The 27,567-nt window shown below is 38.2% G+C and overlaps 1 protein-coding gene across 1 annotated transcript in view; it reads left to right on the forward strand.

Moving 5' to 3' along the window:
* Window positions 1–730: 730 nt before the first annotated feature.
* LOC120537228 (protein ANTAGONIST OF LIKE HETEROCHROMATIN PROTEIN 1-like) overlaps window positions 731–27,567 on the forward strand; it is a 225,070-nt gene continuing 198,233 nt past the window's right edge. The window contains exon 1 of the mRNA XM_039766005.1: window positions 731–818. The gene's annotated coding sequence lies outside the window, so the exon portion shown is untranslated. The remainder of the gene's footprint in view (window positions 819–27,567) is intronic.

Raw genomic sequence — 27,567 nt, forward strand, 5'->3', positions numbered from 1 at the left:
AGTGTTTGAATTTGTGAAGTATATTTTGTAAATTATGTTGTATATAATAATAGTGGTGGTGCAATCGTATTGTTGATAATATTTACTTTTCTAATTGTAATTTATTTATTTTTGATTGTAATGTATTTGTACATAAGTTTACAAAGTTGGTCTGAATGGAAGGGCGCAGTGGTCACATGATAAGGTTCATGGATGGAGCGGAAATGCACATAGGGACACGCTTAATGGACGCTGAGCTGTTTAGTTTTACTAAGATAGAAGAAGTGAAGTATCAGAGAGACTGTGATAAAGACTCCTGAATTTCTGGTCAGAAGGTGCAAATGGTATGCTTAATTTGTTATCCTGACACCTGCACAATTCATTAATTGTTTAATTTTCTAATTTTATTGTATTTTAGTTTTTCACAGTGTTTGAGACCTCTAAAGGAGAGAGAGAGAGAGAGAGCAAATAAATACTCTTTAAACATCAGTCAGAGTGTGGTCTCATCTGTACCAGGAGAAAGCATTCAGGAGCAGCTACAGTGAAAAACGTTGCTGTTTATTGGAGTGAGTCAGCAAAGAGTTTCACTAGTGTTTCAGTGAAGGTTGGAAGGGCACGTATCTCGATACTCCGTTACCATGTTCCATGGGTGGATCTGCCTACAAATCCCAGCATTCGTTGCACGTGACGTCAGGAGCTTCAACGCCCGATTCAGCGCAAAGCAGGTTTTGCACGTAATAAGAAGACGGTTTTGAAGTGAAGTGCTGCAACAAAAAGGGAATCGTTCTAACATCTTGGGACTATTCTGTTTACATGTCATAATGCTGTTGGATGGTCAGGTTAGGCATCTTTAAATTTGGAAATATAGTCGTATTCTTAATTGTTGATATTAACGTTTCTTATTATTCATATTTGGAAAGTTTTAATTACATATTGTGTCTAATATGCTATTTTGTTTTGTAAGTTGAACAGAAATGTGTGGATTGTTTGATAATTGATTATATATATTTTCATGAGAATTCTATAATTCATATTTGATTGTTTAATATTTAATGCAGTGCTTATAAGTTTGTTAGTGGAAATGGAACAAGGTACAGTAGGAAATCATTTACTAGAACTAGTAATTGAGGCTTTAGAAAATGAGAAGGCACAATTAGAGAAGAAATTAGAAACTGAACTTGAAAACTCAGAAAGACAAATGGTTGAAGAACGCATAGCTGAAATTTATGCAGAGCTTGAAATACACAGAGTAGTGCTGCAGGAGCAACCATCTCATGTCGAGCAGCAGATTAGGTGCGCAGAAAGAGCTAGATGCCCAACAGAAAAAATGCTGGAGTTCAAAGAAAATGAGATAGCTAAGAAGGAAAGAAAGTTTATGCTCATGTATGTAAATTTCAAAGCAGAGGTTCAGCTTATCAGGTCTAAACTCAATGAAGAATTATCCAAAGCTGAGTTAAGTGAAATGATATTGGATTTGGAGAAATATGAGTTAGATCTAAAAAGGGAATATGAGGGTTTACGTGCACTAGCTACCCCATCTCAAGATATAAGAAGGAAAATGGATAGCAGCATCTCAGTAATTAGTGAAATAATGGTAGTTCTGAAAAGGCGCAATAAGAAAGCAGGTACCAAAATGTTTGATGCAGTTGCTGAGAAAGAAACTCTCCTCCAGTTACTTCAAAGAGAAGAAGCCAGGTCGATTTATGGTTCAACTGTATCAAGAGCTGGATGTAGTAGTCAGCAAGGAAGGTACGTGTCAACAAAAAGGGCAGAGACTGCAGCACGCTTGGCAGCAAAACGGGCTGAGATTAACAGAGAAAGGGAAATTTCTATTCAGAGAAAGGAGGTCCTAGCCCAAAAAGAGAGATTAAAAATGCTGGAAAATCAAAGGAATCTTGAAGTCATAGAGGCAGAATACAGTGTTTATGCTGAAAAGGAATTAAATTTGAGTGCTGAAATAGGAGATATTAGAATAATAACCACACTGCCTCCAAGTCAGTCTCCAATGCAGCATGACAGCATTCCTCCTGCCCAAATTCCTCAAAGCATTTCAGTTCCTGAAGGTAAAACGGAATCAGCATCGAAGGAAGCCTTGCTAGTTCAGGCATTAAGAGAATTCCTGGCAGTGACTAAACTTCCGGCACCAGAGCCATTTGTGTTTACAGGGGACCCTCTCAAATTTATTGAATGGAGCACCAGCTTCAAGGCCTTAATTGAAACAAACTGCACAAACCCAGCACATAGGTTGTTCTATTTGAAAAGATACATAAATGGAGAAGCACTGAGCGTAGTAGAAGGAATGTTTTATAGAAGTGATGGGGAAGCATACACGCAAGCTTGGGTTGCATTGAACAAACGCTATGGTCACCCCTTTGTAGTCCAAAGAGCATTCAGAGCCAAACTGAGTTCCTGGCCAAAGATTGGACCAAGAGAATCTCTTAAATTAAGAGAGTTTAGTGATTTCCTCATCTCATGCAAGAATGCAATGCTGCATATACAGAGCTTAAAGATTTTGAATGATTGTGTGGAGAATCAGAAATTATTGCAGAAGCTACCTGATTGGCTAACAACCCAGTGGAATTGATATGTTACTAAAGCACTGAGTGATAACAAACCATATCCAAGCTTCCAGGAATTTTCAGACTTTGTGGAAGAGGAAGGCACATTGCATGCAATCCAGTTTCCTCACTTTATGCATTGAAACATACGGAAGAAAAACCTGTAAAGGAACAAAGGCGTCTTAAGGCAAGCACCTTAATGATATCAACAAAGACATCTCAGGATCCAAAATCCACTTTAAGAGACTCAGGTGGATCAGAGGGTAAGAAAGATTCCAAAACTAGCTCTTCCGTCACTCAAAACTTGAGGCAAGTAAAATGTGTCTGTTGTCAACAAAACCACTTTATATATAAATGTAAAATATTCACAACAATGTCTTTAGAGGAAAAGAAAAAAATTATCGTTGGCAATAACATGTGTTTTGGCTGCCTTAGGGTTGGTCATATTTCCAAAAATTGTAGAAAGAGGACCATTTGCAATATCTGCAGACGTAACCACCCCACACCGCTTCATGAAGAACGTCTTCAAGAAAAGGGGCCAGACTTGCCACAGTTTGAGAAGAATTCGTCTACTGCTTTGTGCAGTGTGAATGTAGCCAACAGCGAGCGCACTTCAATGATTGTTCCAGTGTGGCTTTCTTGTGCAGCAAAGAACAGTCCAGAAATCTTAGTATATGCATTGCTGGACACACAGAGCAATAATACGTTTATTGATCAGGATGTTTGTGAGAAAATCCAAGCAGACACAGAAACTGTTAGATTAAAGCTGTCAACAATGACTGACAAAGGTTCAATAGTTAATTGTCAAAGAGCAGTTGGACTAAGAGTAAGAGGGTACTTTTCACAAGAGTACATTGTACTACCACCTCTATATACACGAGAGTACATCCCACTAGAACAAAGTAGCATCCCTACTCGTGAAACAGTGAAAGGTTTGACCCATCTTCTCAGTGTGGCAGAAAAAATGCCAGATCTGTTGAACTGTCCTGCAGGTCTTTTAATTGGCTATGACTGTGCGAGAGCCCTGAAACTGAAACAAGTGATATCAGGGGGGGATTATGAGCCATACGCAGTCGAGACTGAACTAGGCTGGAGTATAGTAGGAACCATGACACCTTGTATAAAACCAAGGAAGGTGAAAGGATTTTGTCACCGCATCTCTGTAAAGGAATTACCGTTTGTTATACCTGCCACTGTAATTAAGGCTCTAAAAACTGATTTCTTGGACACAGAGCCCAGAGGACAGAAAATATCTCAAGAAGATATCCAATTTCTAAACCTCTTGAATGATAAAATTCACCATAATGAAGAAGGACATCTTGAAATGCCTCTACCCTTCAAAGAGCATCCTCTGCTGCCTAAAAATAAGCAGCTGGCTGAAATACATTTGTAACATTTAAAAAGAAAACTGGAGAAAGGTCCCAAGTACAAAGAGGATTAAATATGAAATTCATGAATGGTGTCTTGAAAGATGGTGATGCAGAAGAAGTAACTGCCACACCAAAGGAGGGTAATACATGGTACATTCCACATCATGGGGTGTATCATCTTAGAAAGCCAGAGAAAATTAAAGTCATATTTGACTGCTCTGCAAAATTTGAAGGTAACTCTCTAATTGACTACCTTCTTACAGGACCTGACTTAACTAATGCCTTGACTGGAGTTCTTTGTAGATTTCAGCAGCACCGAATTGCAATTATTTGTGACGTGCAAAAAATGTTCCACCGTTTCCATGTCAACGTAGAAGATCTGGATTTTCTGAGGTTCTTGTGGTGGGAAAATGGGAACACACAAGTGAAACCCAAGGAATATCGAATGAGAGAGCATATTTTTGGGGCAGCATCATCTCCAGGATGTGCTAACTATGACATGAAGTACCTTGCCAATAAGTATGAAAAGGACTACCCATTGGCAGCAAGTTTCATCCGAAAAAATTTCTATGTAGATGATGAACTAGTCAACATTGACTCTGTTCAGAAGGCCAAGCAGCTGATTAAGGAAGCATGGGAGGTATGTGCTAAAGGAAAATTATGTTTACACAAATTTGTGTCCAATAACAGATGTTTTGAATGCAGTTCCAAAGAATGAATGTGTCAGTTCAGTGAAAGATGTAGACATGAATTATAATGAGCTTCCAGTGCAAAGTGTACTCGGAGTAAAGTGGAATGCTGTAACTGATGCATTTACATTTAATGTCATTGTCGATGAAAGGGCAGCCACATGGCGAGGAATACTATCAATGGTTTCAAGTGTGTATGATCCATTAGGGCTCCTTTCTCCCTATATCTTGACTGGGAAAAGAATAATTCAAGAGATGGGCAAACGGGGTGTAGGATGGGATGAACCTCTTTCCCCTGAACTAAGGCCAAATTGGGAGGCTTGGCTTCATGATTTGAAAAACCTTCAAGAAATTTGCATAAAAAGATGTCTCTTTCCTGAGGACCTTGGCATAATCCAAAAAATTGAGTTACATCACTTTTCAGACGCTAGCAATAATGGTTATGGTCAGTGTTCATATATTAGGATAGTGGCTGACAAACAAGTTCACTGTACTCTGATCATGGGTAAGGCCAGAGTGGCACCCATAAAGGTTGTTACCATACCTCGCCTTGAGCTGACTGCAGCTACAGTTTCTGCTGCAGTGAGTAGCATCGTTAGAGAGGAGCTGGAACTGAAGATAGATCAGGAATTCTTCTGGACAGATTCGCAGGTAGCGCTTGGGTATATCAAAAATGAAGCTCGGCGCTTCCATGTTTTTGTAGCTAATCGTGTTCAGAAAATAAGAGACAAAACAGATCCAAGTCAATGGTTCTATGTTGAAACAAGTCAAAATCCAGCAGATCAAGCCTCTCGGGGTGTTGAGGGGACATACTTGATTGTTTTGCATTGGTTCACAGGACCTAAATTCTTATGGGAACGTGAGATTGTAGCAAGCCTAGGATGCCCGGAGCTACTTATAGGTGACCCAGAGGTAAGGGTCTTGAAGTCTGATGTTTCTGAAAGAGAAAGTTTTCTTGAAAGGTTCTCAAGATTCTCAGATTGGAATGCAGCTCTTAATGTTGTTGCTAGAATTCTAAGGCTGGCAAATAAAAACCAAACAGGTCCCATTAGTGTAGAAAAACGAAGAATAGCTGCCTTTGTACTCATAAAGCAACACAAAGGGAAGCCTTTGAGGAGGAGCCTCTTCCATCTCCTGGCAAGTTTGTCAGAGAAGATTTGTATGCCAAGAAAAGGTGGTGTAAAGTGCAATACTTGTCAGAACAGTTCTGGAGCAGATGGCACAAGGAATACCTGACCAACCTAAGCCTTGGCATATACCCAAAAGAAACGTACGAGTTGGGGATGTAGTAATTGTCAAGGAGGGCAATATTTCCAGAAATGAGTGGAAACTTGCCAGAGTCATAGAAACAAGTGAAGATGATGATGGCTTAGTACGAAAGGTTAAAATTCAAATAGGACAAAGGGATTTAGGAAAGAAGGGTGAACGTCTGATACAACCATCCTTTCTAGAACGACCAGTTCACAAATTAGTTGTATTAGTAGAGAGTGATTCCTAAATTACTATGCAGATAATACTAAAACAGATGTCTTAGAGATAGTTATTGAGATGGAATTGTTCGCGAGTTTGAGGTAACATACAAGATGTATGATTGATTTTTGACTTAAAAAGGGGTAAAAGGGAAAATTACATGATTTATTTAAATTCTGTTTGAATATGGTTAACATAAATCTTTGTAATTTTGGTGGCAGTGTAGCTGTCGCAAAATATGTGTGTGTATATATGTAAATTTAGTGTTTGAATTTATGAAGTATATTTTGTAAATTCTTAATAATAATAATAGTTATAAATATAATAATACTTGTGGTGCAATTGTATTGTTGATAATATTTACTTTTCTAATTGTAATTTATTTATTTTTGATCGTAATGTATTTGTACATAAGTTTACAAAGTTGGTCTGAACGGAAGGGCGCAATGGTCACATGATAAGGTTCATGGGTGGAGCGGAAATGCACATAGGGACACGCTTAATGGACGCTGAGCTGTTTAGTTTTACTAAGATAGAAGAAGTGAAGTATCAGAGAGACTGTGATAAAGACTCTTTTTGAATTTCTGGTCAGAAGGTGCACACAGTATGTTTAATTCGTTATCCTGACTCAATTCATTAATTCTTTAATCTACTAATCTTATTGTTTTTTAGTTTTTCACGGTGTTTGAGAGCTGTAAAGGAGAGAGAGAGAGAGAGAGCAAGTAAATACTCTTTAAATATCAGTCAGAGCGTGGTCTCATCTGTACCAGGAGAAAACGTTCAGGAGCAGCTACACAGAGGTACTGCTTTACAGGAACAGAACATCTTAAATGTTCAATACAAAGAAAAAAATGACAATTTTGGCTCATTATTTGTAATGTGATTTTGAATACTTTTGGCAACTATTACATTGTTATATATAGAAATCTATTAAAATGGAATACTGGAAGACGTGGCTCATAGAGGTTTGGTGCACATTTCACTCCTTGTTTTGGAGTTTTCCCTATGTCTGCATTTTTATTACAGACATCAGGTTAATTTAATTGTATAATGGCATGGTAGCCCAGTTAATCTAAAATAGGTGTAATACAAATTCCTTAAATGATTCCAAAAAAAAACTAAATTCGAAAAAATTTTCCAATTGTATCCATTATCATACATACTTTACTCAACTTTTATATGAGTTGTAATTTTCTTCACATAGTTAAGATAGTTATAAATTTCACTTTAATGAATCTATGCATTTTAATTGAATTAAATTAATGGTTTTATGGGCACCCCACAATTTTATTTTTAGTTACATATGACCAACAACATATTTTTACTATTTAGTACCTGTTCTGCCCCACATGTTGTTAGCTGTTAGCTGTTAGGGCTCATTTATACTTCACGCTCAGAACGCGTACGCGTCCGCATCATGGCTGCCACGCGTTCCCAGCGTTCATTTCACGCGTGCTCTGAGCAGGTCCTCAGAAATTAACGCGACGCGTGCGTGAGTTGCAGTACCAGCAAAAAGTCGGGGGGCGCAGTGTGCTAAAAGTCGGAACGTGACGTCAGAGTCTCTGTTTACTATCTACATGTGACAGTAAGCCTCTATGGAGATCCTTTGGGGATCGATGTGCATGCTTTGCTGTTTGATGAATGGTTCAAAGTGTTGAAGCAAAATGCCGACATACAGATGCATTCGTGGTGCTTTTATATTCAAGTGTCGCATATTCCCAATCGTAATGACACGATACATTTTAAAAGTCTCACATACCATCTTCTGTGCTGTCTATTTTTTATTTTTTTACTTTACCTGCTGTCAGGTCCAAGAAGCTCGTAGCGATTAAAAACTGGGATGACGTTTATGATGGTCTGCTTTAATAATAAAGTAAACTACGAGGTTAAAGTGGACATTTCGAGATTAAAGCCGAAATTTCCACTTTAATCACAAAATACACGTTTTCACCGTGTCTTTTATTTTTTTCTCAGTGGCTCAAATACAGCGCTATACATTATGTTGGCGATGTGAAGTTGCAAAAAAAAATAGACGGCACTGAGACTTTTAAAATGTATCGTGTCATTACGATCGGAAATATGCAACGCTTGAATATAAAAGCACCACGAATGCATTTGTATGTCGGCATTTTGCTTCACCACATCGAAGCATCCATCCCATAGGATCGGCATAGAGGCTTTCTGTCACATGTAGATAGTTCGAATGTAATGACATGATACATTTTAAAAGTCTCACATACCATCTTTTGTGTCGTCTTTTTTAATTTTTTTATTTTTGCAACTTAACAATAGCAACATAATGTATAGCGTTATATTTGAACCACTGAGAAAAAAATAAAGGACACTTAAAAACGTGTATTTTGTGATTAAAGTGGAAATTTCGGCTTTAATCTCGAATTGTCCACTTTAACCTCATAGTTTACTTTATCATTAAAGCAGACCGTCGAAGCGTCATCCCAGTTTTTAATCGCTATTAGCTTCTTGGACCTGACAGCTGCGGCATGCAGCAAAAGATCACCACACAGAACAAATTAAATGTATGATATTCCAACTCTCTGCACATTTAGAATCTTTAGATTCATACTTGATATCACTTTCATGATGAAATGCATTAAAGTGTGTATGTTACATTTTACATATAATTTCATTTAAATAATGAATACTGTTAATAATTACACACATGGGGGTGACACGGTGGCGGAGCAATAGCACTGCTGTCTCGCAGGGAGTTACGTTGCTGGTATTTCCTGCTTGTATTCCACACTCTGCTCCGGTTTCCTTCCAAAGATAAGCAGATTTGGGTATTTGGTGCCGCTAAAATGACGCTAGTGTATGTGTGCTTGTATTCACCTTGCGATGAGCAGAGACCTCGTCCAGGGATTGTTTCTCAGTCGTGCCCAATGCTTGTTGGAATGGACACATCCCTGGATTGATGGATTTAATCAATAAACATCCTTTTCACAGATATTGCGGTAAGGTGTTATCCGAATTTAATAGGTGTTTTAGGCAATTCACAACACAGAGAAGCCAAACATGTTCTCACCGTGATAATATCTCACACTGCCAGCTGGTGGACTCCTCCAGATTTACGTAAAGTACGCGCGCAAGTATAAACACTTCAACGCTTGCGTAGCAGGAGCGTCCGCTGCAGCATGTGTCGCGTCGCGTGAAGTATAAATGAGCCCTTATTTGTTGAACTGTGCTCCCCCTTCATCTTGTCATTTATTAACACACCAGTCACGTCCCACACTCACAGTGGTGCTATAAAAGTCTATGAAACTCACGTAAAGCATGTAGGTGCCATAATAATCATTTGAATACAATACACCCCGTGTGTCTCACGTAGGCACCCCTTTATCTCTTGTTTCGGTCACGTCCGAAGCGTATCTTTTGGGTCTATAAACCCCTGGGTCTGGTTAGTTGTGGTACGCAGCAATTTGAACCTTAATAAATAAATTAATTAATTTATACTAATAGGAATCAGAATAATCAGGGAGCTTCTCCACAACAGAAGAAGCAATGTGAGAAAATGGCCATATAAAATGGACAAAAAACTTACAATTAAGAGTAGGGTCTAATATGAAGTCTTCAGAGTATCAGTTAATGAAATCTCTTTTATGCTTAAAAGGAGCTGAAGAAAGAGAGCAAATAATACAAAAGTTATTAACTGGGAGGTAGCTTGGTGATTTGTGAATGTTTCCTGTATTGATTACATCTTTTGAGTTTATGCACAAAACTTTACTGATGTGAGTAGCTTGTGAGATTGTTAAGTCAATCAAACTTCCTTAATGCAGTCGAGCTCATCTTCAAAAAGCAAAGCAATACTGTTTTGCTACACAGCAAGGGACTGCCGTTGATGCTATGTGGGATGTGGGCAGAATGTGATTTTCTGAAGTCCACGATTATCTCTTTTGTCTTGTCGACATTGAAAGATAGATTGTTGCCTTCACACCATGCGGACAGCCATTCCACCTCATCTCTGTATGCTGTTTCATCATCCCTGCTTATCAGTCCCAGCACCATCGTATCATCCCAAACTTGATGATGTGGCTGGTGTTGTGCGTGGCTGTACAGTTGTGAGTCAGCAGGGTGAAGAGCAGTGAACTAAGCATGCAGCCCTGCGGCACTCAGTGTGATGTTGCTGGAAGTGTTGCAGCCCACCCGAACTGACTGGGGCCTCTCTATCAAGAAGTCCAGGATCCAATTGCAGAGGGTGGTGTTCAGTCCCAAACATCTCAGTTTTATGACCAGCTTTTGAGGGATGATTGTGTTGAAGGCAGAGCTAAAGTCTATGAATAGCATCCTGACATATGTGTCTTCTTTATCCAGATGTGTCAGGGAGAGTTGAAGGGCAGAGCATATGACATCCTCAGTTGACCTGTTTGAGCGGTATGCAAACAGAAGATGGTCAAGGGAGGCAGGGAGATTAGTCTTTATGTGTGACATGACTAACCTTTCGAAGCACTTCATGATGATTGGTGTGAGTGCAACTGATCGGTAGTCATTTAAGCATGTCACTGATGACTTCTTCGGCACTGGTATGATGGTGGTCAACTTGAAGCATGCTGGGACTGACAACTGGCTCAGAGATGTGTTGAAGATTTCTGTGAGGACACCAGCCAGTTGACTGGCACATTCTTTGAGCACATGACCAGATATGCTGTCAGATCCTGCAGCCTTGCGTGGATTGACTCTTGATAGAATCCTCTTCATGTCAGTTATGGAGAGACAGAGTACCTGGTCAGTGGAGGGAGGTGTTGCTTTTCTCGCAGGCGCTTTGTTCTACACCTCAAACCAGCTCATCCGGTAGGGAGGTATCATCATCGCTGCTGTGTGGGTTGGGCTTGTAGTTTGTAATTGACTGAATGCCCTGCCACATAGAACGTGTGTGTCTCTGGTGCTGCTGAAGTGTTGGTAAATCCTCTGCGTGTATGCCCACTTAGCTCTCCTTATAGTGCGAGGCAGGTTGGCTCTGGCCACCCTGAAGGTGGCCTTGTCTCCAGATCTGAATGCTGCATTTCTGATATCGAGCAGCTTGTGCACTTCTTTCATCATCCAGGGTTTTTGGTTGGCTCTTGTGGTAACATCCTTGGTAACAGTAACATCCTCTATGAATTTGGAGATGTAGCCAGTCACAGTGTCTGTATACTCCTCCAGATTGATGGAGTCACCATCCATAGCAGCCTCCCTGAAAATGCCCCAGTCTGTCAATTTGAAGCATTCTTGGAGAGCTGAAACAGCACCGGTCTGCCACACTCTGATGTTCTTTGGGGCTGGTTTAGTGTGCTTCAGCATGGACTTGTATGCAGGAACCATAAATACACTGATATGGTCTGAGTAGCCGAGGTGGGGGTGGGGTAGGGCCTTGTAGGCGTCAGGGGCACATTGGCCAGACAGCTTCCCCTTCTAGTAGCAAAGTTCACATTCTTGAAGAATTTTGGGACAACTGACTTTAAGTTGTCATGATTGAAGTTTCCAGCAATAATGAAAAATGCCTCGGGGTGCATTGTTTGCAGTTTGCTGATGATCTCGTAGAGTTCCGCTAGCGCCTGGTTAGCATTTGCACTACAATTACAATACAATACAGTTTATTTTTGTATAGCCCAAAATCACACAAGGAGTGCAGCAATGGGCTTTAACAGGCCCTTCCTCTTGACAACCCCCAGCCTTGACTATCTAAGAAGACAAGGAAAAAACTCCCAGAAAAACCCCAGTAGGGAAAAAATGGAAGAAACCTTGGGAAAGGCAGTTCAAAGAGAGACCACTTTCCAGGTAGGTTGGGTGTGCAGTGGGTGTCAAAAAGAAGGGGGTCAATACAATACAATACAATACACAGAGCAAATCCTCAATACAGTATACAAATAAAAATTTTAGAAGTACGCAGAATTTCACAGTAGATGATATCAGATAATATGATTTGGATTTGTTTAGAGTCCTTGAGACCTCATCCATCAAGCTGCCTCCCCCATTTGGCCATTCCATGGCTGAAACAGTGCTGGACCAGCCAATCCGATGAAAGGACCCCTCTTTCCCACGATTCCTGTGATCCTCCATCAGGGATGACTTTACCTTAGGCAGGCAAAACAACTTGGCAGGTGGGCCATGGCACCAAGTGCCACATTTGAGTACCGAGAAGAAGCACTAGGCATGTGGTAGACGGCAACCACCAGCACGCAACTGTTTTTTTTCGGCAGGTAGAAAGGCCGGCACCTTACCGATAAAACCTCTATCAGCGGGGAACAGTGTCGCGCGACTGAGGCAGCATTCGTACACCACTTTCTGTTCACATAAACACACAGCCCCCCCACTGGACAAAGAGGCATCTCTCTCCGCTCGGAATATGGTCAGTCCATCTAGCTCAGGGGTCCTCAATCACGGTCCTGGAGGGCCACAGTGGCTGCAGGTTTTTGTTCCAACCCAGTTGATTAATAAGAAGCATTTATTGCTCAAGTAACACTTCTGCTTCACATTAGCTGTCTTGCTTATTAAGATTCCGAACCCTTATGGCTTATTTTAGTCTTAAACAGTTGTATTCTTGGTTTATTGGTTAATTGCTCCTAATTAGCAATAACATGCAAATAACAAAAGAAAGCAACATTTCTTCATTTAATTTGTTACACAGACGCTCCTTAGAAACAGAGCACCACTCCCCACAATTTCTCCTAATACGGTTTCAGTGCTACTCTTTCTCACTGGCTTTCCGTATTTGTGGTGCTATTTGCTCGCTTTCCGACTCACAGTACGATTTCAGTGTTGCTCTTTCTGACTGACTGGTGCTATTTGTTCGCTTTCCGATATATTGTAAATAACGTAAATTCATCTCACTGTGGTGCTTATTCCGTACGTAATACCATGTAACACATTATAATTGTCCTGCTTTTCGCTAATATACCCATGCCACCGAAAAAAAACACGTAGAATTGGAAGGTCCACTTCAGATGCCACAAGAAAGTCTGTTTCAAGGGCTTCTGAAATGCCAGAGCAGACATAATCCAGAGTGGAGGAACTTACAATAAAATGTGAATCAGAAAACCGTTCTATTTCTATGTTCTGTTTCTTTCATTTGGGAAATTCACCGGTTATAGATTCCCAGGCAACGCCGGGTACTCCTGCTATTTAGAGTAAAGATAATACACCTTCAATGTGATGACATTTCTCTTGCCTGGGGTGTCAGTCATTTTTTGAAACCTTTGTTGAGTAAATCAAAGACTTGTCTTTTGATTTCTGTCATCTGACTTTGCTTTTGATAGCCTGTTGGAAACGGGCATCTGTTCTAGTATGAACAGGTAGTGGCTACCTGTGTCTTAGATCTAATGTTACTGGGACTTGGTAGTGCTTGCTTAGCTTTTATGCACTGTTCATGTGCTTGAATTTTAGATGGCTGTATAAATTTGCTGCAATAGATTGTTAATACAGCTTACTTTTGACCAATATTATCATTAATGAAAACAAAATAATTCCCAAATTATAAGCAAACATCTAAAATATGCCAGATGATCTATGCTCAACATTACTAAGACTTCTTAAATTTTTTGGAGGTTGCCACAAACAAAACAAAAAGTAATCTGTAATTAGTCATGTTAGATATGGTCTCCTAGTCTCAATGGCATATCTTGTGGTTTGCCTGGCTATTTTTCCCCAGTACAGTGTCAAGACAGCACAATTGTAACACTGTCAGTTTTCCTGCTGTTTTTGGAAAAGCCAAGCTCAGTCATAGTGATAATCCTTACTTAAGAGGTTTTCCTGTTTTTGCTTCTGTAAATTATACCTTTGTATGTTAAGCAAGTTTTGTTCTCGTCCTCCTGTTTACTTTTTTCTTTTATGGTGCCTACAATGACTGCTCATGTTAGTGTTATGGCCTCAAAGACAACATATTCTTTAAAATAATACTTTCATATATAAGCCTTCCAAATGTTAATAGGGCGTGGTATGGAAGTGGTTTTTCTGTGCACGTAAAAAAAAAAACCAGAGCAACAGAGGGATATCAAGGTAATTTTGATTCTTAGTTTTATTAGTACTCTCATTGCAGGAAAATACGGACAGAATAAAAGACAAGAGAAAGAAATACAGTGGAACCTCTAGATACGATCACCTCTGTATACGAGAAATTCAACATAAGAGGAAAGTATGAGCAAAATATTCGGATCTAAATACGAGCATTGGCTCGCGTAACGAGCCACGAGCCAGGCTTTGGTTATGTGGGACGCATTTCCCGATCCGCCTCGACTCGGGGATTCACCCAAGCTGACGCTGCCAGCCCGTCAGCTCACTCAGTGTGCCTTGTTCTCCCGTAGCGTGAGGATCTACGCGTTTGTTCGCTTGTGATTTCATTGTTTCGCTGTAGCAGTTCGCTGTATAAGCATATCCAAAAATATTGCGGACATGCAGACGGAGAATAGGAGACGATTGCCCTCAAGAGGAGGGAGAGAGAGAGAGAGGCACGAGCGAAAAGAGATAAGGAGAGAGAGAGAGAGATACGTGTGCGAGCAAGAGAGATAAGGAGAGAGAGGCGCGCAAGCTAGAGAGATAAGGAGAGAGAGAGAGAGAGACGCGTGTGCGAGCGAGAGAGAGAGGCACGCGAGAGAGCGAGATAAGGAGAGAGAGAGAGAGACGCGAGCGAGAGAGATAAGGAGAGAGAGAGAAATGCGCACGAGAGAGAAGAACCATCAGCTCAGTTATGCTCACATGACGCTCAGCAGACAAAGTGTATCCATACTACTTGTATTGCAAGACATTGCTCATTTTATCAAGTCAAAATTAAATAAAAAATTTAGCTTGTCTTGCAAAACACTTGTAAACCAAGTTACTTGCAAACCGAGGTTCCACTTGTATATATTATTTATCAGTGTTATTTGTTAGGAAAATTGATTTTTATGTTGATATTTTTGGGGGTGTGGAACGGATTAACTGGATTTCCATTATTTTCAATGGGGAAGTTTGTTCTAGATATGAGAAATTCTCTATACAAGCTCAGTGCTGGAACAAATTAAACTCATATCTCGAGGTTCCACTGTAACTCTCTTACGAGAGTGAAAAGGAGGAGACAGCTGAATGGGGATGGAGGATATAGAATTTCTGTAGTTTTGCTTCATATTAAGGTTAGAATTTGTTTATAGTAAAGCTCTGTAAATAGTTTGATTAATTTTTTATGCCCAAGTGAATGTTTTAACATTTTTCCTTAGGACTCTGGAATTTTAGATAAATTGATATAAATTAATATTTTTAAAGGAACTCAGCAATCTTTTTTGGCATAAACAATGTTATGCCATCACATATTCTTTACAACGGATCTTTAGTATGGAGGCATACTGACCAGACAAAGCTAAAGAAAAAAATTCAAGGGCAAGAATTTTTAGATTAACGCAGAGGTACATGTGACAATTGGATACCAAATCTGTTATGTTTTTCTCTTAATAATGTTTTTCCAATTTTTAAACTTTGGAAAAAAAAGTTTAAATATAAAACACGCTATTCATCATATAAGCTTTCTTTCTGAGACTGCTATAATTTAAAAATTATTCCTATACAATAGCGTACTATTCATTGCTTGAGTTGTAAATGTAGGTTCTGCATTGAAAAGAGCTAGTTTCAGTTTTTTCAAATGAGCTATGTCTATTCTGCTGTTTCTTTACTTGAAAACTACAAGGACTACTGATGAAATTTTCCATGTAATTGGTGAAAGACAATTTCCTATTAATTACTGTTGAATGGTGCCGTTTCCTTGACTATGCAAATTGCTAATGAGCAGTTATCTGACAAAATGTGCTCTTCTAATGGCCCTGAGTGTGAAGGCACTAACACTTAAGCAGACCTTCAGAGAAAACCCTAATGAAATCGAAGTAAATTTCAGTACACTGGGCTCCAAAATTATGTTAAAGGAGAATTTTTAATTACTCTTACTATGAGATAATTTGACATTGTTCTATAATGTGCTACTACCAGAATATTTTTTGTACATTTTTGGTTGTACTAATATTATAATAAATCACAAATTGTCCCTAAAGCAACACACACTACTCCTGCAGTTTCCTCAGCAATGTATTTAAAGAGAAACAAGTCGAAAATGGGAAAAATGAAAGGCAGATCAAATCTACAGTAAATTTCTGTATGTTTCATGGCATTTGTTTGCGGCATTATAACATGGTGAATCTGCAGGCTTCACTGTGACATTAGAATTTGAAGACAGTTGAAGGAAAAAGGTGAGCCAAAGGAAGGCATAACATGCTTTATTTTTTTCTCTTTCTCTCTCTTATTGGCATTCACTGTGGAAAGCTGTTCGTTTTACTGCTTTAGTTATTGATAAGTACTGCTGTTCATGTCACTCAAACCAAATGAAACGCTGGCTCTTCAGTTTAATCATTCCCCAATTAAGTGGAAGTCTGTGCATAGCTGTGACCTTGTCAGTGCTAGATACTACCCAAGTGTTACAGTGCCATCTGTAAATTTAGCATTAATCTAAAGTATTTTTCTGCCTTCCGAAAATGCTTCGAGTTAAAACTGAGAAGCACTCCCAGCTATGTATAAGCTCACTAAAACTTGTATTTCATCTTTAATTGAAATTTTTCAATTTTTTATTAATGTTTTATACCTTTAAAAGCAATTTGCTAAATATTTTAATATATTCTTTGCCTGAGCAATGTATTCTTCTGCTTTCTTCTAAGTTAGTTATATGCAGTATCTCATAAAAATGTAACATTATGAAATTATGACAATTATGTATATCACAAACAGTGGCGTCTCTACGTTAAGGGCAAGTAGGGCACTGCCTTCCCTCTCTTCTAGCAAATGATGATGTTATGCAAAAATCATTAAACTTGTATGAGTTACTGTATTTATCATGTTGTTAAAATGTGTATAGCAAACTCAACTTAGTTGTCATAGTAATTTTTTTCCAATTTTTCATAATACTATCTATTTAATTTCTTACTTGAAACTGATATTTCATTTTAGAGTGTGAAATTTTCTTTCTGCTTGATATTGCTAGCCTGCTTCCAGATGGCTTGGGCAGACTCTTACACCCATAATGCTTTTGGCTTACCTTTATTTGCACCAGGTCAGCCTGAAATTGGGGCTTAAAGGATAAAGCATTTTTAAGTGACCTCTTGGGTTCTACTTTATGACACAATTAATAATGTGTGTAAACTTGTACATCTTGCTGATTTGCAGCATTTGTCGTCATTATCATGAATTATGTCAAATATTTATCTACAGTATGATTTAGCACTTTGCCCATTGAACAAAAATTGCAAATGTATGCATATTCATTTGTATTTCTGCATTTGGGTATTACATATTGGATGCTGATGTTTAGAAATCATTTAATACTGTAATTTTCGTGTTTTACTATATGATAAAATAATGTGTGTGTTTTTTAAAGGCATTGTTTTTCTGACATTCTGTCATCAGTAGTGATGGGTAACACCACATGTTTCTCTCATGTGAGCAGTCTAGTAGACTTTCACAAGTCCTTCCATACAGCTTCAAAGATCTTTTTTCTGTCTCACCCCTGGCCTGCAAATTCATGCCAACACCTACATCTCACACTGCTTACTTGGGGCCATAGGCAACACCATCTGCAATCACCTTCCCCAAATCCATGAGTTGAGCCAATCCAAGCCAGGATCCTTTCCAAGATCGCTGACAGGCAAATGTCAAGGCCACTGGTTTATCACAGAGGATCTAGTCTTGTAAGTTCTGTTGTTTATTTCCTGGATCCTCTCTCTCACACACAAAAGCGCCTTGAGCATGAAAAAGTTGCAATATAAATAAAATGTATTATTATTATTGTTATGATTATTTTTATTATTACTAGATGGCCCCCATGGCTCTGCCGACATAGAAGTGAAAAAAAAACAAACTTTAAAAATCAATAAAAAAATAAAAATAAATGTAATTCTCACAAAGAGGTAGGTAGGTACGCTCCAATGTCAAACCTTGGCACTGTATCTGATCGTATTTGGCTCTGACAGCAGACTGTCCCCCATGTGGGGAGAAAACCATGTGGCTGTGATATCTCTGGCAATCAGCATCTACTCTCTAAAATGCACGTAGCTCTGATCACTCTCTCAAAAACTTCAAACGTTACTCCTTAAAAAGGTGATAATGTCTGTTGAACAAACAGGTATTGCTAACTAAGCAGAGGCAAGGTACGCTCCAACATGAGGTGAGAGGTAGACCGACTCGAACAGAGGCTGGCGCATGAGTGAGGAGTGCCCCGCCCTCCAACCCTCAGCTCGCAGCATCTCTCTCAGATTCGCAGAAATAAATCGTGTACCACAAGAAAATTATAGGAAAAAAATGATCTAAAGCCATTAAGTCGTTCTCTTGTGAAAAGCGGACAGACAGACACTGGATTTTATATATATATATATATATATATATATATATATATATATGTAGATTATTATTATTATGCACACTCACCACATGGCTCCATCCCTAATGACAGTGTCTCCCTCCAAATTCTCACCAGAATATATGTCCTTTGACACTCAGCTTTTGCTATTTTTTGACAGGCACTGCAATTTTTTGTGGCTAATCAGGTTATACCAAAACATTGTCTCTTTATACTACATGGCCATAACTAATAGATGTGCACATCTGCTGCTAGTCTGTGTGCACCTTTGTAGTGTTTCGAGATGAGTGACCATAAAAGTGCACTGCATAAAGGCAGGATTGACAGATTGATACAGTGTGTTATTTGCATGTTATCTGAGGGAATAAAAACTTTTTAAACATCACAAGCTTGAATGTTGTCAGGAGATTTGTTTAAAATAAACTGCCATGGTATCCGTATCATTGCTTGCACAATGTCCTACCTAGGATTAGGGTATCAGTGTAAGGCCAATATAAGGCTATGGTAGGAGCTATAGGTGAACGCGCTGGGATGAGTAGTCCTGGAAACTGGTCTGAATATCCTCTAAAAGTAAATAATCCTTTACAGTTCCAAATAACAGACTTAAAATTGTTTGCAAGTAGCATTATGCCAGTCTGATGAGTAGTAACAGTTACTTCAAAGAGATCACTTCAGGTGACTTTTGTCCTAAGCTTGTTGTTAACTCAAACCTAAATACTACAGAAAATTCTGCCTAAGGTTCTGAGTTTGTTCAAGTGTACATGATTAACACCTCTAATTATTTTTTTAATTAGTATTGAAGCAGGAAGTGTGTATTTACTTTTTCACACATGATTTCTTCATGTTGGCTTATTTTGTGGTGAAGCAGTAATGATACACTAAAAATCTATTAAAAGTTGTTTAATACCCAAGGTGAGATTTATCAGACTTTGGACACCCTAAAAATTAGATTTACAGCAACAGTCAAAAAATGTAAAATAGAAGAACTGAAAGCCGTGTTTTTTCACATGACTGTAGTTTATTTATTTTTATTTTTTCTCAGTCTGCCATACCATGCTAGAGACCATTGATTTAAACAAGCTCACAGAGTGATGTTATTGCCATGTTGTGTTTTGGTTTGTGTTCTTTAGTATTTTGACTTTGAGTTTCACTTTGAGTGTTTCTGGTTTTTATTACCAACTTTGGTTTTCCACTATCAACTTATGGCTATGACCATGCCCTACCGCTTCTATGCTTTCAGAACTGGTTATAAAACTCTAGGTCTATATTTGACCATGGTTCCTCATTCAGGAATTTCTGGAATCAGTAAGACATTTCCTTCCAACATTGATAGTATTTGCTTCCTCTCTTCAAGTATTCTTTGGTCAGCTGTGACACAGGAAAAGTAAGTGACTACAGCAACAGAACCTCACAGTATCTGTTGTGCATTTAGCTTTGTATTTTAATATTTTCATTTTGAAAAACATATACTGTCAGTTACTGTTCTATAGCAGTTAACTATATCAGTGTTGTTTTGGGGTTCTAAAAGCTCTCAAGATTTTTTCCTAAGGAAATCAAATAAAACAGAAACATAATTACTATCTTTAAAGCTTGACTTAAAGGAAGAAAACACATTTTTTGTTGGTATGGTTAATCTATGATAATTGGCCCAGTTCTTAACAAGCAATTTGACAATAAACTGTGATTAGGTGAAATGGCCGTGGCAATAAGCAAAACAGGCCACCCTATCATTAACAACCTCCTCCTGCTCCTACTAGCAAATTCCCAGATGTTCCCAGTACAGTCAAGAGAGTGAATCCTTTCAACATGTCATAGGTCTGTCTCAAAGTGCTCTCCTAGCACAACCATATAGAGGTGATGCCCATGGAACATCTGAACTGTTCAGACGACCACAACTGGTTTATCTCAATCTAAAGAAGTAGCAGTTCTACTCTGAGATCATCACCTATTGCTGAGCTTTTTATCACATTATAGAGAGTGAGTCCAGCTAACTTCAACAACAATCTAAAGCCAGAATGAATTACTGCACCAAAAAGAACAATGGCTCCAGTATCATTATCCATAGATAGCACAATTCATCAAGTTTGCAGATGAAGACATGATTGCTCAATTTTTGAAATGAAACACAACACAGGTCTGAAAAATTAAACTCGTAAAAATTATTTTAACTGTGAGTAGTTACTTTTATTTATATTCATGAAAACATTAAACAATATATGATTAGAGTGTTTATATCATGTCAAACCAAAAGGAAATTTAATTAAAATTTAGCAAATTGCACAATTTATCCATGCATACAATGTTGTTCTAACTCATTTTAGCATGAAATTATTTAGTCAATCTAATATTTCTAAACATATACTGTATATAAAAATACATATTTATTGACTTATAGCTTCTCTAGTTTTTTCACTTCTCTTTTTTTTTCTTTGATCCAAAATTTAGTTTGGTCACCCATTGTCCCCATGAATCAACTAGCAGTAGTTCACAATAATATTGTTATTCCTTATTTCTATGTCCTTGACATCCTGATGGAATCATTCTGCCTGTTCTTCATTCACTGCTCCAACATTTTCAGAAAAAAAATTTGTAAATGTGATTCCAAAAGTGATCTTTGATATTAATGGTGCAACTCAATTCCTTAAAATTGATTAATTAATTTTTCACTTGGATAACTTCATATAACTTGGATATTAATTGTTACCTAATGACTTAAATTACTTCTTTGAATGCTACACAAGCCCCTTGTTTCAGGTTTTTCATCAATTTCTGCATCAAAAAACATTTTTCTAATATCAGAACCAGCAAAAATGCATCCTATCCATTTAGCCTCAGATAAACCCAGAAATTATTTGGCACAAATACATAAAACAGTTTCCATCTTTTGATAGGACTTTGAAAACTGCTTCACTGAACCAAATTTGAAGCGGTGGTAGCATCTCTTTATCTGGATCCACCAAACTTGGACTGATAATATTTTTGGCACCAAGCTGTAGCTTTTTTCAGGCTGGCCGCTCCATCTGAACCCATGGAAATTTTGTTTGCCGTGACTCCTGACCAAGTTAGATACACAGAACTTTCAGGACCCCACTTATGAAGCAACAATGCTCAATGTACTTAGTAACTGTTAAAAAAAAATAACTTGCTCTAAACACACATTTTAGTATTAGGACATAGTAAATTGAAACAAATCATCAATAAAATAAAATATTTATATCTAATTAATCATACTGTGAAAAGCATAAAAAATATATAACTGGCAACTAAAAAATAAGTTTTGGGAAAAAATGTTAAGAAACATGGTTTTAATTTTTGGATTCAGGGTACAAATGTATTTAAAAATCTCATGAAATAGTTAAAACAACATTTTCAATGTAAAGCTGTGCAATACATGATTAAACACCATTTCTAATGGATTGCATAAGAAAATTACAAGGTTACTGTTAGGGAAGAGCTTTTGGTGTACATAGCAGTGAATAAGCATACTGTTGTCATTCTCTAGTTCACTTCCCGGGTACTCCCTGCATGGAGTTTGCATGTTCTCCACAGTCCAAAGACATGCAGGTTAGGTGCATTAGGGATTCTAAATTCTTCCTAGTGTGTGTGGCTGTGTGTGCGTGCCCTGCCCGGGGTTTGTTTCCTACCTTGTGCCCTGTGTTGGTTAGGATTGGCTCCAGCAGACCCCCGTGACCCTGTAGTTAGAATATAGGGGGTTGGATAATGGATGGATGGATGAATGGATGTCATTCTCTAAAATTTTACATCCTATTCCTATTTTCATTTTCTGATCTCTAAATTGACAATTTTTTTTAACTTCAGATTTAAATCCTGGTATAAGTAACTTATCCATTTAATCTGTAGATTAATTTTCTAATTCTGTGTTTGAAACACTTAAAATGTACCTTCTGATTCCTACATATTAAATAGAAAATTTGGCTTGCATCACAATTATGAACAGGGCTCTGCTTTTTTCTGTGAGTATTTCTATAAATGTAAGTTTTTGGTCTGTATAAAATGAACAAAGGGATTGTGTGAATCAAGAGCTCAAAAGATTAACTTATTTTGGTTAAAAATATTAAATATGAGTTAAAACATATGATTTATTAACCACCACTTATCTAGTTTCTTGGGATTCACAGTAAAAGTATTGAAAGCTTTAAAATTGTTTAGTAATAATAAAGAGTAAACTGTGTTGATACCATATGGTTTGAACAAATTCCCCATTAACATCTGCATTTCAGAATGCCTTCTTTGAAACCTTCTCCACAATGTTTTTCAGATCATTTCTTGTCCGGTTAGTTATAGGTTGGCTTTTTTTTGTTCTCCAGGCTCATTCCTTGTTTTAATGGTTAGACATCTTCTAGTCTTGTTTGCCCTTCACATACTTCCATTGCACTTCCCATCCTGCTTGATGGATATCATAAGCATGTGTTTCAAAGATTCTTATACTATTGCATGTTTAGATTAATGATATACTACTCAGTTTTTAACTGTTATTGTGGTAAAGAGAAGAGTTTCAGATCGTCTTGATGCATTTCATGGTCATAGACTCAGATGAAGCAATTTGAGGGGCACCCAGTGAATAAAGTAATTTTGTATTGTTCTGAACATGCTGATCAAAATAAATAAAACAAATTCTGGTTTATAACTTACTAATTACAGTAAAAAATATGTTTGGATATTTATGTACTTTTTTGTATACTGAAAAAATGTAAAAAAAAATAAGGTAACTACTTAGTTTTGGGTAAAGTTGTTGATTTAAAAATACACTCTGAATATGATTAGACTATCTGTTCAACCAGGAACACCATGCAGAATTAATTCTGCTTTCTGAATCTGCTGTTCTGATTAAGGAAAAATTTTAAATCTATTATTGTATTGGACCTGGCTCGAAAATCCTAATGAAAAACATCTGTCCAGACTGTATGAGCTATTGTAAGATTAAAATCTCATTTATACTTCTTTAAAACTGGGGAGCTTCGCCCCTTGCTCGCTGCTCTCGCCAACCCCCCGGCACCACTTTGCATCTCTGCTACATGCGTATGTGGGTTTCACTTTCACCAAACAACAAATCTTTTAATTCTCGCGGATACGCCTCTTCATTGGGAAGAAACAATACTTTTCCCTGATGGCAACACAAGTTAGACAATCTACAAGTCTCCAACTTGTTGCGGTTCCATTATTTCACAGATTAATAATTTCCGTTTGCGCTAATGCAATCTTTACTATCATTTTTTTTAGACTTTCGAATTTTAGTACTTTCATTATCTCTAACCTGCTCTGCATGTGCATCATGTCAATGTTTTTGAACCTCTTTACGATGTTCTACTTTGTCATCTGCTCTTTGTCTTTTATTTCTGGCCCTGGGTGTGGTTAAATCTCTTGGCACAAGTCTTGTCTCGCGGGACTTGAAAGTATCTCTCTGAAAAATTCATGTCTCATCTCAGGCTAAAATGTCTTGTCTCAGCCAAGGATTTTTTTTACATAGTGTCTGTCTGAAAAAGTCATGTCTCATCCCAGGAATTTTTTATATAATAGAGAGATGTGAATATATACTTGAAATTAAGCTAAGTACAGTATACATTTATTAACATATAATTAACACAACTAATTAACATATATTATAAATTCTTAAAACATGCACAATACTAAACTACAAATTGTCTATAAAAATAGAACAAATGTGCTCTTTTAATGATTAAAAACAAACAAAAAACTAAAAGTAGAGAGAAAAGAAAACAATAAACTGAAAGAAATAAAAAGGAGGGACAATAACAGGAATGAATGCAGAAAGCAAAACACTGTGGGTGGCAATGAAGGGTTACAGCATTATAAAAGTAACTCATTAAATGTTGGGCAGCTGATAATACTAATTTCTCAGTGTTTGTTTACAGTTCTTTTTATATGGAGGACACAACACTTTAGGGAGCAATAATGGTCAGAATGCATTCAGTATAGTAGACCCCCACAAAGTCGCAGTTCAGAGTTCGCGGCTTCAGTCATTCAGGGATTTTTCCTTAGAACCTAACTAATAATTGTTAACGGAAACAGCAACTATCCTCCCCAATTTTTATGTCTTTTTTCGTGGCAATACTGTACTGTAGAGAGAACAGGAAGCAGCTGTAGAGAAAACCGCGACTTGGGATGGTGAAAGTAGCCAATAGAATTTGAAACTGCAGCTCCCAGGGACAGAGCAGGGCATACATACATGTGATGTGGCTCTGATTGGTCTTCTGCTGAGGGTGCTGGGGCTGTTGCGGTCAAAGGATGTCAGCGCGGCTTTTAAAAAGGGGTCCGGTGACCAAAAACAAAAAAAAAAAGTTTTTGTAATTTGTGTTTCAGGTTCCTGACTGTCTGCCTTTTGTTGGGTTACCTGTACTTAATCTTTTTGTCCTGGATCGTTTCATGCGTCTGGATTGTCTGCCTGTGTGCATAAGGACTGTAAGTGGATTCATGGCCATCCTGCAAAGAAAGGAGTGATCCTGAACCCGTCCACCCATCTTCACTGTTTCAGGAACTACTGGTAGGACTATCTGTACATTCCCATTCAACGTGCGGATCTCTGGAATATCTATTTTAAACATTACATTTCACCCGTTGCCGTTTTTCATGAACTTCTTCATGATTTACTGTGTGTGTTTTGTTTGTGCTTTGTTGTGTTTAATGTGTAATCGCCGTAAGGGGAACAGGGGTGGTATTGTTGTTTTCGTATTTCATTTGTTTTCATTACGTTCTTTATTTGCTGTTTGATTATCGGTTTGCTTTGTTTTTGTCTCTGTTTGTGAGTGCGTGTCAGGTCAAGGCTGGAATCTCCACCATAAAAATAAATAAATCATTGTCTTCTCGATTGCAGCTTCTCGCGCAATGCTACTGTTACTTAAAAACCTGAACCATACCTGTCCTTTTTGGCTGATTGCTTTGTTTCTCTCTCCTCCCCCAGACATTCTCTGCTATGATGATGTTTGTCTGTTGTTTAATTGTTAACTAACTGCATGATGAGCACCTTTTACTTCTGAAAGAGACATGTTTGATCAAAGTGTTTGAATAAAGTTCCTGTCTCTACAATCTCCTGTGTTTGTGTGCAATTCTGTGACCCAAGCTGCACTAAGACTAGCCTGCAAGCATCAGCGCTTACAGTTGTGGCCAAAATTATTAGGCCCCCTTATGAAATTAGGCAACACTCCTGATTCCAATATGAAAATGACCATTAACAACAAATGTTTGTTTTTTAAAGCGTATCTGTGTCCAAAATAACAAGGTCCACTAATTGTAGTTTGGATATTTTATTGACACACTGAGTGGAAACAAGAAAGGGCAAAAATGAGATCCAAAATTATTAGCCCCATGCCCATTAATAGTCAATACTGTACCCTTTTTGAGCCACAACTGACAACAATCTATTAGAGTAGGTCTTTACTAGATTAGCACAGGTCTCCTGAGGGATTTTGTTCCATTCCTCCATTGCAAATTGTTCTAGCTGGTCCAAATTGCGTGGTTTCCGAGCATGGACATTCACTTTGAGCACTCGCCACAGATTCTCAATGGGATTGAGGTCTGGGCTTTGTGCGGGCCACTCCAAGATCTTGGTTTTGGTATCCTTGAAAAACTGTTGAACTAATTTTGATGTATGCTTTGGGTCATTGTCTTGTTGGAAGACCCAGCGACGACCTAAGCCTAGACTACGAGCAGATTTCTGCATATTCTCCCTCAGAATGTCAACATAATTTTCTTTTTTCATGATGCCATGCACCCGAACAAGGCTCCCTGTACCTGAGGCTGCAAAACAGCCCCACAGCATGATGCTCCCACCACCATGTTTAACTGTAGCAACTGTGTTCCTAGGGTTGAAGGCCTGTCCGTTTCTTCGCCAAACATAAGCAACATCCATGTGCCCAAACAGTTCCTGTTTAGTCTCATCAGACCAAAGCACAGACTTCCAAAAATCATCTTTATATTTCAAATGTTCACGGGCAAACCTCAGTTGGGCTGTGATGTGCCACTCTTTGAGTAAAGGGGTTCTTCTGGGACGATGGCCGTGAAGCCCACCACGGTGAAGAGCCCTCACAACTGTGTTCCTTGAAACATCAACTCCAGAAGAGGCCAGGTCAGCAACAATCATCTTGGCAGATGTCCGGGGTTCCTTGCTGACATCTCTGACTATTTTTCTCTCCAGAGTTCTTGAAATCTTGCGCTTACGGCCACGGCCAGGTTTGTTTCTAACAGAATTTGTCTCCTTGTACTTGGCAATGATGCAACGTACAGCAGTTCTAGACACTGTGAATCGCTTGGAAATGGCAGTGTAGCCTTGCCCCTTATCATGCACCTCTACTATCTTCTTTCTGAGCTCCAGACTGATTTCCTTTGTCTTTGGCATGGTCAGTAACAGTAGTCTCATGTGTTCAAGAGCCCTGTTCCTTGGGAGTCTTTTTATGCTGATTGAGTGTTATTAGGAAGCCAATTGACTGCAGGTGTTGTTAGGAAGCCAATTGATTGCACAGGTGTGGTTTCAAAGCTGATTGGTTAATTAGTGTAGGTGTGTTTTGAAAGCAAACATTAACATGGGGCTAATATTTTTGACCACCCCATTTTTTACTATATTTGATATAAAGCAAGACTAAAAATATATTTTATATTACAAAATGTATCAAAAGCTAGTAAATAGCACTGGTGGATGTTTGATTATATCAAGTTTCATCAATGTTGCAAACTTTGGGAAGAAGTTTAAGAAAATGTTCCATGATTCCAGGGGGGCTAATAATTTTGGCCTCAACTGTACCTCTGTGTGTATTCGTGCAGCCAGTTTAAGTGCAGTTGGCTAAGTGATTTATATCCATGGCGTCAGTTGCACTTTGTACATATTGTTCCAGTAGTTTTTTTTAGTTTTTACAGTTCATTAGCAGTGTGCAAAGTGATCAGTGCTGCAACAATTGTGATGCTCTTTGCATGAAAAAAATTAAAATTTCACTTTTTCTTTGTTAATTCTGATGTTTACTTAAAGTGCAGCAAAAAAAGTATTTGGCATCCAGGGATGCATTAACCCCCAAGTATCTGGCAGTTTAACAGTTAAAGCCCCAAGATGACACTGAAATGAGCTGCACTGTCTAAGGCTTCTGGCAATGAAAATGTGCTTTCATGAATTAGACATA

This window comes from Polypterus senegalus, chromosome 10 (genome assembly GCF_016835505.1).
Source record: "Polypterus senegalus isolate Bchr_013 chromosome 10, ASM1683550v1, whole genome shotgun sequence".
Taxonomy (NCBI): domain Eukaryota; kingdom Metazoa; phylum Chordata; class Cladistia; order Polypteriformes; family Polypteridae; genus Polypterus; species Polypterus senegalus.